The sequence below is a fragment of the Urocitellus parryii genome, chromosome 4, assembly GCF_045843805.1.
Source record: "Urocitellus parryii isolate mUroPar1 chromosome 4, mUroPar1.hap1, whole genome shotgun sequence".
Lineage (NCBI taxonomy): Eukaryota > Metazoa > Chordata > Mammalia > Rodentia > Sciuridae > Urocitellus > Urocitellus parryii.
The window spans coordinates 195095077-195106898 of record NC_135534.1 but is presented as its reverse complement, the minus strand read 5'-3'; positions in this window follow the sequence as shown (position 1 = coordinate 195106898).

Sequence of the window (11822 nt, the reverse complement as noted above, 5' to 3'; positions counted from 1 at the left end):
TTGGCTTGAGAAAAGAATTTCTGTAAAATCCGACCAATGTCACTTAAATTACCAATATTTGGGCTTATGAACCTCATTGACTTTCTTTTTTGATTATATGGATTTTTGTTCATTGTTTATCTTAATTTCCTAGAAAATGACTTCATATTAGTTGAATAAATGTATACGTGTATAAAAGTATTTTTATGTAACTGGCTGGTTTCCATCCTACTTTCCCAGATGAGAAAATGATAGTAGAGTTTTATAAATGTGTATTTACTTTTCTAGAGCTCATACTCTCAAACATTATATGAAACTACCTCAATTGACCAATCCAAGCCTTCAGCTAAAGATGAACACTATTTTATCAATTGCTATTTTGTATTTCATGATGTTCTCCTTATGTAAGAACAAATTCTGTGACTCATGAGACTTATAATGATAGGCCTCAAGGGCCAATATGTTAGTATCAGAGAAGCCAGTGAGAAGCTACTGGATCAATACAGGTTTAACATGAATTCCAATCTCCTTAGCTACCCAGATAAAATTTGATGTCTCATAGAACATCGGTCCCAGGAGATTTTCAAAATGCAAAGTCACAACAGATTTAATGATAGATTTAATTGACTTTTGTCTATGATTGATCAATTGGGGGGTCTCCATTCTATAAAAGAGAATGAGAATTCCCACGGGGCAGAAGCAGAGCAGTGGATTTAGAAAGGAGGAAACAAGTTACACAGTTCCCATAGAAAAAGAGCTGATTGGTTAACATCAGGTTACTTCAGGTTGTTCAGTAATGGTTAAGGAAGTGTAGACTTCTCTGTTACACCAACTAAGATGAGCTGGAATCTTCCATTTCAGGGAAAAAAACCTTGTTGTTTTAGGATATTGCTGCTTCTTTAAAGTTTCAGTTGGATTGTGTGGTGTTTAGCAAGAGTGACTTCATTTTGGTTTAGTCTGGTCTTCTGGGGCCTAGCACAGGAGTCCAGTCCAATACAACGACCTCTCATAATCTTTGTTTAACAAGACTAAACAAAAAAGATTAGAGAAAAAAATAAGGAAATGAAATGTTTAAAGGGAAGGCAGATAACATTACTGATTTCCATTTTTTCCAAGCCTCTGTATAGAATAAAAGGAAAGAAAACGACTATTAATTAAATGCATAAAATCACATTGACCTCTAATAAGAACATAAATGTATTATTTTTCTTATTTCCCCAGATGAAATTATCTGGAGATTCAACAAGATGAAGGCTATTGTACAGATTCACAGAAGTGTTACATGGTACAGCCTGATTTCAATCTAGTTCTTTGGACTTACAGTCTTTAGCTGCTTGAATTAATATCCTTTTAACTACTTATTATCACACATTTGCTACTAACAACTGGTAGCAGAAACATTGCCATTCAGGGTAATGGCAAAAGGTAGAAGTGATAAGAAAGTCTGAATTGGGGTTGAAATCTGGTGCTGCTATTGCCCAGCTATAACATATATCATCAGTTTTTGAGGACTTTAATTCTAACTTTTAGAGTACAGCAAGAAAGGGGGCAGTTTGCAGGAGTTGATTTAACCTATTACAACTCTTTTATACATTCATATAGTAAATGCTCAAACAGTGCAGATCTTTGCATCATCCACCATAGTTTTTTTTTTTTAATAATAGATATTTTTCTTTCTGTCCACATCTCATTCAATATAGGCATATCAGGTACATGCTAAAATCCATGCACAGTGACAGATATATCAGAGATTCATATAAGATTAAGGTATCTTTTTGTGAAATGCAGTTTGAAACCACAACGAGGGGAGATTTTAATTTCAAGATCCACACAGGTAATGAGCTTGAGAGTCATCACTCTTGTTCTTAAAGCAAGATACATGTGGGCAAACCAAAAACCAAGAGTTTTCTTAGAAACAGAAGAAAATGGAATTGTAAGATAACCTCCCATCCTGAAATCCAGAAAGACTGGCTCATACAGGGGGCACCTTTTGTGTTAGGGTTACCCAAAGCAGAAGCTGCTGAAGCCACAAATGGGAAGGAGCATGATAAATGAGCACATGAAAAGCACTTAGGAGACTATGTGGACAAGAATGAGAAAGAGAATTCCTCAATATTACGGCCTTAGGAATGCTTTTAAAATCATGTTCTTTATCTCAAGGTATCTTTCTCAGGGTAAAAATGTGAGAAAGATTTTCCCATGGTCCTTGCAGTAAAAGAGGACTGTGAATCATTGGGAATCGCAAGAGGAACTTTCTCATTAAAGTCCTACTCTGTGGTGCCTGCTCCATATCTGTGGGAGCCTTGTCAGGCTTGGAAAAGGACATTCCTCTTACTCTAGCCTCTTTAGCCTTCCTGTCTCATCTGACAGAGAAAAAGCACAGTAAGGAGAATCAAAGTTGCATGGAAATATGTTAAGAATACTCAGTCAGAGTAGGCAACACCGACAGTGGGTGGGGTGGGGGATGCTATACTTATACAGATACCAGGAAAGCTATTCCCCAATACACAGGGCTGCAGAAATACTGATATTTAATCGCAGAATTATATCCATACCTTCAAACCACTGAAGCATGGCTTCAGAATGATAACAATAGATTAAAATACAAGGAGCAGCAAGACAATGATTCTCTCTGTGGGAGGTATGTATAGAATCCAGAAGTTATCCTTGTCAACAGAAACAGAACAACAGAAGAAACTGAAGCCCCTGGGACCTATAGCTAACAAACTGTATAAACTGTAAACAGAATCTAGCTCTAAGTAAATCATCTTAAATCATGACATCAAGAAACTATTTGCCATAATTTCTTTTACCAGCTGCAATTTGTTTTGTTTTAAACAAAAAAATTGTAAATTGTATTAAAAAGAAAACCAAGAAAAATGTTCCCATCAGACAAATCATAATCATGCTCAGAGATGACACAGATGGTTAAATTACCAGGTAGAGAACATAAAGTGACCATGAATAATATTAAGGATACTAATGAAAAAGGTAGAAAATGTGCAAAACACACAGATTATATAATCAGAAATGTTGAAATTCTAAGGAAGAAATGAAAGGAAATGCTAAAAAATTTAAAAAAAGAAATAAACAAAGAATGTTTCTGACAGCCTCATCATAGAGAAGATGGCCCAGGAAGAAATCAGTGATGTAGAAGGAACATTTCAAACTGAATTGCAAAGAGAAAAAAACTGGAAAAAAAAATTTGATTGAACATTGGAAAAACCACAGGACAATTCCAAAACATAGATATAACACTTGTATAACTGGATTACAAGATGCAGACAAAAGGAATGAAGCAGAAGAAATATTTAAAGAAAGTCAGTAACTTCCCAAATTAATTATAGATGCAAAATCCAGATCAGGCCAGGCCCAGTGGAGCATGCCTGTAATCCCAGTGGCTCAGGAAGCTCAGGCAGGAGGATCAAAAGTTCAATTCCAGCTTCAGAAAAACAAGATGCTAAGCAACTCATTGAGACCCTGTCTTTAGATAAAATACAAAATAAGTTGGGATGTGGTTCAGTGGTTGAGTGTCTCTGAGTTCAATCCCTGGACCCCTCCCCCCACTGCCAAAAAAAAGCCCCAGATCAAGAAAACAAAGCAGAGTAAACACACACAAACAACTGCATAGAGACACATCATTTTCAACCTATGGAAAATCAATGGCAATGAGAAAAATCCTAAGTCAGAGGAAATGAACCCCTACACCAACAGACTTAGAGAGATACGAGTTACAACAATTTTTTTTAATATTTATTTTTTAGTTGTAGTTGGACACAATACCTTTATTTTATTTATTCATTTTTTAATATTCATTTTTTCAGTTGTAGATGGACACAATATCTTTATTTTATTTTATGTTGTGCTGAGGATTGAACCCAGGGCCTCACGTGTGCTAGGCAAGCGCTCTACCACTGAGCGATGACCCCAGCCCAACAAATTTTCTTTTTCAGTAACCACACAGCTAGAAGCTAGTTGAAAGGGTTCTCAGATGTTAAAACTGAAACAACCTACAAAACAAAATAAATAAAGCAATATTAGATTGTAATCAAAAGTACAGACATTATTAACCTCATAATAATATATGTAACTAAATTAATTGAGTATAGTAAGCAAATCCCTATACATAAAAATTCAAGGTGATTTTATATAGATATCTCAGTTTTAAAAGTGGTAGGGTATATTCCCAACTCCAAAAATGTGGGTTGCACACAGTGCCTTTCTTCCTACAGGTACAGTATTAAAAATGAAGAATAATATCCGAGCTATTGAGAAAATATCTTAGCTGCGTGACCACGATTAACATCAAAAGTGATAAATCATACTGTTGATGATTTATCATAAGTGATAAATCATACTGATGGTGTGCATTCTTGATAGGATGTGATGAAAATGACGCCTTGCCTCAACTCCATAATTCTAACCCAATCATGAAATCTAGCCATTTCATTCAATCTTGGAAACATTGTAAAAATCCTACTTGAGGGGCATTCTTTAAAAAATACCTTAGCAGTATTCAAACTTGTTAGTATCAAAAACAAGTTTTTGAAAATGTCTTTGCCAAGATATGTCTAATGAGATATAATGATTACATGCAATGTGTTATCCTGAGTTAGATAGAAATAAGCAAACAGAAGAGGATATTGGGTTTTCATTTAATTTTGAGAGAAAAAAAACAATGATAATAGCATACTCCTAGATTCCCATTAGCATGGCTAAAACTAAAAAAAAAAAAGTGGCAATGTTATATATTTGTGGGGGTACACATCCACTGATTTACATATTGCCGTACTAGTGTCTGTTATATTCTGCTGCCTTTCCTATCCTCTACTATAGAGCACTATTCATGGGATGTACAATTGCCTTGGAAATAGTTTTATCAGATTTTAAAATGGTAAACACATGCCTACCACAAGACTCAGGTATTCCACTCCTACATATTTACCAAAAGTAAATAAAAAGTTATGTCTACACAGATATGCACACCTAAATGTATTTAGTTGTTTTACTTATAATGATCAAAAAAATTGGAAGCAACCTGAATGTTCCTTGATAGGTGAGTTAGTAGAAAAATTATGATATGTTCATAAAATATAATTTTCCCTAAAACATAAAGGAACAATAAGGATGTGTCTCATGTAGGTCAACAAGACACAATAAAAAGAACAATGTGTATGATACCATTTATATAAGATTCTAGAAAATGCAAATTAATCTATAATGACAGAAATCAGATAAGGGATTTCCTAGGAATGGGAACAGAAGGATAGTGGATGTTAAAGGTCACAAGAAAACATTTGGAAAGCATAGCAAGATATGTCATCTTGATTTTGGTGACAGTCACACAGATACACGTAAATAAACCGTATGTGTGCAGCTTATTGGAAGTCTATCATACCTCAAAATTGCTTTAAAAATGAGACAAGTTTTTTTTTTAATTTTCTCCCTTTTGTATTTTCAAATAACATTTCTAATGTCACAAGCAACAGATTGTCTGATAATTATAATAATTTGAAAGGCAATTGATCTATTTTAGTTATTTTTTAAAGTAACATTAAAATAAAGATATACAGCTATTGTAGTTAAAGTGGACATGCTTCTATTAAAGTGAGATTGGATAATACAAAACCCCACAATTTTTCAGTCACAAAGCTTTCTATCCAGCCCTAACATTTCTGCATCTCTCCCTACAAAACTGTGCCTACAAAATACATGTCTGACTCCACAATTTTTTCACTAGTTTGGAAGTTGTAAGTTCAAGTAAGAAAATGACCTTAGTGATCACAATCAGTCAATCATAATTAACTTGGATAAGCAATTCCATTCCTCTGTATCTTCATGGACCATTTTAAAAAAATCAGGGCTTTTGTTTTTTTGGGGGGTGGTGTTTGTAGCTAAGTGTTAGAGCACTTGCCTACTATACATATAAGGCTCTGGTGTCTATCCCAGAACTGCAAAAATAAAGAAATCATAAGGAAGAACTATGAGTAATCATAATTATGTGGGAATATGAGCTCTAAATAATTTAATTATAAAAAGGAAACATACACACACAGAGAGAGAGAGAGAGAGAGAGAGAGAGAGAGAGAAAGAGAGGGAGACAGAAAGAGACAGGGAGACAGAGAAACAGAGAGAGAGAGAGAGAGAGAGAGAGAGAGAGAGAGAGAAAGAGAGGGAGACAGAAAGAGACAGGGAGACAGAGAAACAGAGAGAGAGAGAGAGAGAGAGAGAGAGAGAGAGAAACAGAGATAGAGAGACAGAGAGAGACTTAGTTTCCCTATTTGAAATGATTGGAGACAGAAGTGTATGGTTTATATAAACATTCCACTCAGAACCCGAAGGAAGCTTTAAACTTTGTTAATGATTTCACAAATGAAAAAAAGTTTCATGGTGTGGGATTCTCCACCTGTGGTCTCTTGTCAACACTCAAAAATCTTCCGAGTTTGCAGCATTTCAAATTTCATATTTCTGGGTTAGGGATGCTCAGGCTGTATTTGAAAACCTCTTGAGATGGTAGAACAGATGGAGGCAGCAACTCTCAACTCCTCCATAGCCCAGAAACAAGAAAGTAAAAGAACAGCTGACCAGAGGCATTAGTGAGAGAGTAAACACTCTGAAACTCAAAGTTGGACAGCTTGAAACTTGGAATTGGGTTACCTGAGCAGAAAAAAAAGGACAGAATTCCTTGGCCCTGAACTCTGACCAGGATGGGGTCAGGGTCAAGGTAACAGAGAGGAAGAGGAAGAGGAACAGCCCATGAGCTTGCTTCCCTAACAAGAATTGGAAAGAAAAGCAGGATAAGTTAAAGCAGTATAGGAAGAGCAAAGACAGTGTAGGAGATCACACAGTCTAACCTAAATTGGGGGGTAAAATATGAGCCAGGCAGAGGAGCCCTTCTGTACAGTCCATAGCTACCCACCCTCCCTAGAAGTTAAATCAGTACAGCTTCTCCCCACCTGCAGATAGTAACAAATGAAACCAGAGGAAATGCCTTTTAAATGGTTGTCTCAGTAAGTTGTCTAGAAGGAACTTGTAGACAGATTGCTGCTGGCTGAAGGGTAAGGAAACTCCGTCCCCTTCACACTGAACAAAGGGAGCCAAGGGAAGATGACCTGAGAGCTAATCACTCCAGGGAGTGCTACCCAACCCAGCATTCCCCACAGCCTGTGTAGGAGCTTAGGGGAATACAAGCCAACTAAAATCCTACCACCATCACATTAATGGGTAAAACCCCAGTGATCTGTACCAACCAGGGCGGAGGCTTGGGTGCCACAGACTGCCCACCTGGAGGCTACACTTGCAGGTCTTACAATTGCAGACACCAAGTGCTTATGCAGCACCACCATAAACAACCCTCAGCAGAGGGAAACAGATGTTCAGTGAGTCACGACTTTCAGCAGTAGGAATTCAGACAAAGACAGTCAAACTGACACTTCAGCCCAATCATGAGGATCATACTCTGGTAATCTACAACAGCCAGAGTTGTATATATATACTACAAACCACCCATGGAGAGCCTGCCTTCACAGGCCCCTTAGCTGCAGATAGCAACCACTACAAAAGAAGCCGCTATGAAGAAGAATGGACTCTCCCATAGTAATCAGCAATAGCTCCTATGCATGCACCTTGCACCCTGTATCCCTGAACCTAACAGAAAGAACCTACAGATGCAGCACCATCCAAGCATGCAGTCCCAAGCCTCTGGATTGGCTAACAAATACTAGCTGTCAAGAAAAGCAAAGTAACCAGGAAAGTATCTCCTGTGCCACATCACCACTAGAAGAGTCTTCATCTATGAATCCTGGAGTTTCTATTGAATTTCATTCTTATTTACACAATAGACCTACAGAAGGCAATTCCTGAAGATAACTTGAAACAGGCAGCAGAAAACTTCATGCATGCACATCAACAGTACAGTCCACAAGGAGGTTTGAGAGGAGCATCCCACTGGCACCAGCCACCGCCCAAGGTGCCCAGAATCAGGCCCACTGACTTTAACCAATGTACTCCAGAGGGTGACATCCCCAAACTCATCCTACCATGGGCAACCCAGCATTACATCAAAAACAAACAAACAAAACACTTTTTATATTAGACAACCACACTCTGAAATAAACATGGGGAAATGGGCCTCACACTGGATTTGACAGCACTAGATATATGGAGCTAGTCGGTACCTGGACACAAGGAAGATCAGAAAGGGCCTCCTAGCATTCTATCAGAGTTGATAGATCTCTACCTTCACACCAAGGGAAGCTTAAAGGTGAGACCAAAAATCAGTGGGCATATTACAAATGTCCCAAATCCTGAAGAAATCCAAATCAGAAGATTCAATAAGAAATCTCCACACTGTTTGGAGTAGAAGGGGAAATGTGCTGGGGAGTGATACTGGTGAAATTGTATTGTTATATTGTGGGCATATACAAATATGTAACAGCAAATCCCATCAATATGTACAACTATAATGCACCAATAAAAATGTGGAAAAAAGTCTCTACCTCAACATGAATTATCATACATAGTTTTAATATCAGTTTTTGATCTTGTAGGCATTTCTTTTCATATAGAATTGATAAATATTCCCTTATTATTCAGTATCACACCACTGAACTCACCTGATTATATTTTTTCTACTAGTTTAAAGTAACTAGAATCATTCTTTTTTGTTTCCCTATAGCAAATTTATATGTACTTCTCAGTCATTTCTTTCCACCTCTTGCATTATCTGCTTCTGCCTCATCCAACCCCTACACTTTCCTCCTTTTTGTCTTAGTTTGTTATTTTTTACTGTCTTTTCACTCTTTTCCCTTCCCATTTTCTCTGCATCCCTTTTTCCCTATATAATGTAATAGTAATTTTATTACCTTTAATAACTAGTTTCTCAACCTATTCAAGAACTGTACTACAATTTTATGACAGATTAGAAGAACTGTGGAGAACATTTTCAGTAAGTTTTTCCCTACTGTTTATTAGAACATGACTTTGCTTTTAAATGATTGCAGTTAATAAAGTTTTAGTACCTTTTGTTAAAAGTGATGCCAAAGCTGGGCATAATAAGGAAGACACATTGAGTACGAGTACCAATACTTGTATATATACCTAGTCTGGGGCACTTGAGAAAAAGAAGATCAAAAAATATTCCCTTACATAAAGTAGAAGAGAAAATCATCCCAGCAGATAGGTAGACATACAAAAGAAAAATATTAAAAGGCAAAGGAACAAACCACCCTAAACAATCTATAACCCTGCAACAGTTAATTCCATTTATTCCACAGTGTAGGAAATGTCAGATAAAAATTTGAGAAAGTTAATAGTTAAAATGCTCAATGAGCTAAAGAAGATGAAAGAAATGAACTAAGAGATAAAATACAGGTAGTGAAAGATAATTTCAGTACAAACACATTCTGAAAAGAAATCAAATAGAAACCTTGGAAATGAAAAACTCAATAAATCAAATTAAAAATTCAGTTGAAATACCATCAATAAATTAGAAAACATAGAAGATAGATTGTCAGACCTCAAAGACTGAATATATTATCTTAAAAATAGTCAATAAAGAAAAAAATGTTAAGAGACCATAACCAGAACACTCAAGAAATCTGGGGTAGCATTTAGAGACCAAATGTAAGAACCATTGACATAGAAGAAGGCATCAAATTTCTAACTAAAGGAATGCACAATCTTTACAGTGAAATAATATCATAAATTTTTCCAATCCTTAGGAATGTAACAGAAAGAAAAATGTACAGTGCATACAATCATCTCCATAGATTTAGGCAAGATCAAAAACATCCTCTACAAGATACATTACAATTAAAATGCCTAATATACCAGACTAAGGATACAATTATAAAAGGCAGAAGAGAAAAATAGCAGGTCACATTAAGAAGTAAACTAAATAGAATTTCTACTGATTTCTAAGGTTAGATGCTAAAATCCAGGAGGGCTTGGAATAATATATTCCACACACTGAATGATAACAGTTGTCAAACAAGGTAGCCAAGCCCAGAAAACCTATCCTTAAGAATTAAAGTTAAAACCAAAATCTTTCATAAGTAGAAATTAACAGAATTCATGACTAATTGACCACTGAACCAGCACTCTGAATAATAATGATAATGATAATAATAATAATAATAATAATACTTAAAGATATACTACACAAAGGGGAGAGAAAAACCCCAAAATGAATGAGGCTTTCTAGAATATCAATAATAACTAAATAATTAATACCTAATTAAATATAGCAAACAAACAGAAATGGTAGCAAATAACAAACATTTGTTCATAATAACATTGAATGCAAATAGTCTCAACTCCCCCAATTAAAAGACAGATTGGGAGGCCCAGTGAGTGGCACATGCCTGTAATCCCAGCAACACAAGAGGCTGAGACAGAAGGATGGCAAATTCAAATCCAGCCACAACAATTCAATGAGACCCTCAACAATGAAGTAGATCCTGAATCAAAATTTAAAAAGTAAAAAGACCTGGGGATATAGATCAGAGATAAAATGTCCCTGGGCTCAATTTCTACTAGACATCTGGTTTGGATATGAGGTCTCCCCCAAAAGTGTGTGCGACAATGCAAGAAGGTTCAAGGAGAAATGATAGGATTGTGAGAGTCTCATCCTAATCAGTGAATTAATCCCTGAGGAGATTAACTGAGTGGTAACTGGAGGCCAGTGGCCTATGGCTGCAGGAAGTGGTTAATTTGAGACATGGCTCCGGGGTATATATTTTGTGTCTGGAAAGTGGAGTCTTTCCCTCTGCTTCTTGATCACATGATATGAGCTGCTTCCCTCTGCCATGCACTCTGCCATGATGTTCAGCCTCATCTCGAGCCTCAAGAAATGGAGCCAGCCTTCTATGGACTAAGACCTCTGAAATTGTGAGACTTCAAAAAAACTTTTCCTCCTCTAGTTTTTCTGGTCAGCTTCTTTAGACAGAGCAGCTAAAAAGCTGACAAAAACACCATCCCCAGAAAAAAAAAAAAAAGACAGAATTCATTGGAATAATGGGTTAAAAAAGAACATCCAGCTATATGCTTATTGAAAAAGACTCAGACACAGACATCCACAGGCTGAAAGTAAAAAGATGCATTCTATGTAAACAACATTAAAAAAAAAGGAGTGGTAGTTATTCCCATATCTTACAAAGTGGAAATATGCAGTAATTAATCAGAAGAGCCAAAGAAAGTTACTAAATATGGGTAAATGGAATAATTCAACAGAAAGGCATGTGATAGTAAATATTTATGTCCAAATGTCAGTGCAGTTAATTACTTAAAAATATTACTTTTTGATGTTAAAACCACGGTGGACCCCGATACAATACTGGGTGACTTCAACACATCCCTTTCCACCAGTAGAAATGTCATCCAGGCATAAGTCCAAAAACATATTTATAACCTAAATAATAATATAAATCAAAAATAGACCTAATAGACATCTACAAAATATTTCATCAAAATCAACTAAATTATTCTTCTTCTCAGAAATTCACAGAACTTTTTTCCAAACAGATCCTATTCTAGGTTGTGATGTAAGTCTTAGCAAATACAAAGAAATAATTGACATAATTTCATGTGTCTTATAAGATAATGATGAAATGGAATTAGAAATCAACATCAAGAAAAATTATAGAAAACATATAAGTACATGGAGATTAAAAACACTCTTTAAAATAAGGAATGTATGAAAGAAGAAATCAAGAAATTCTTAGAAACAAATGATAACAGAGATATATATGCATATTTAATTTTCTGGGACAGTATGAAGGTAGATTTAAGAGGAATATTTGTAGGACTGAGTGCCTGTATTAAAATTTTAAAAAAGAGAGAGA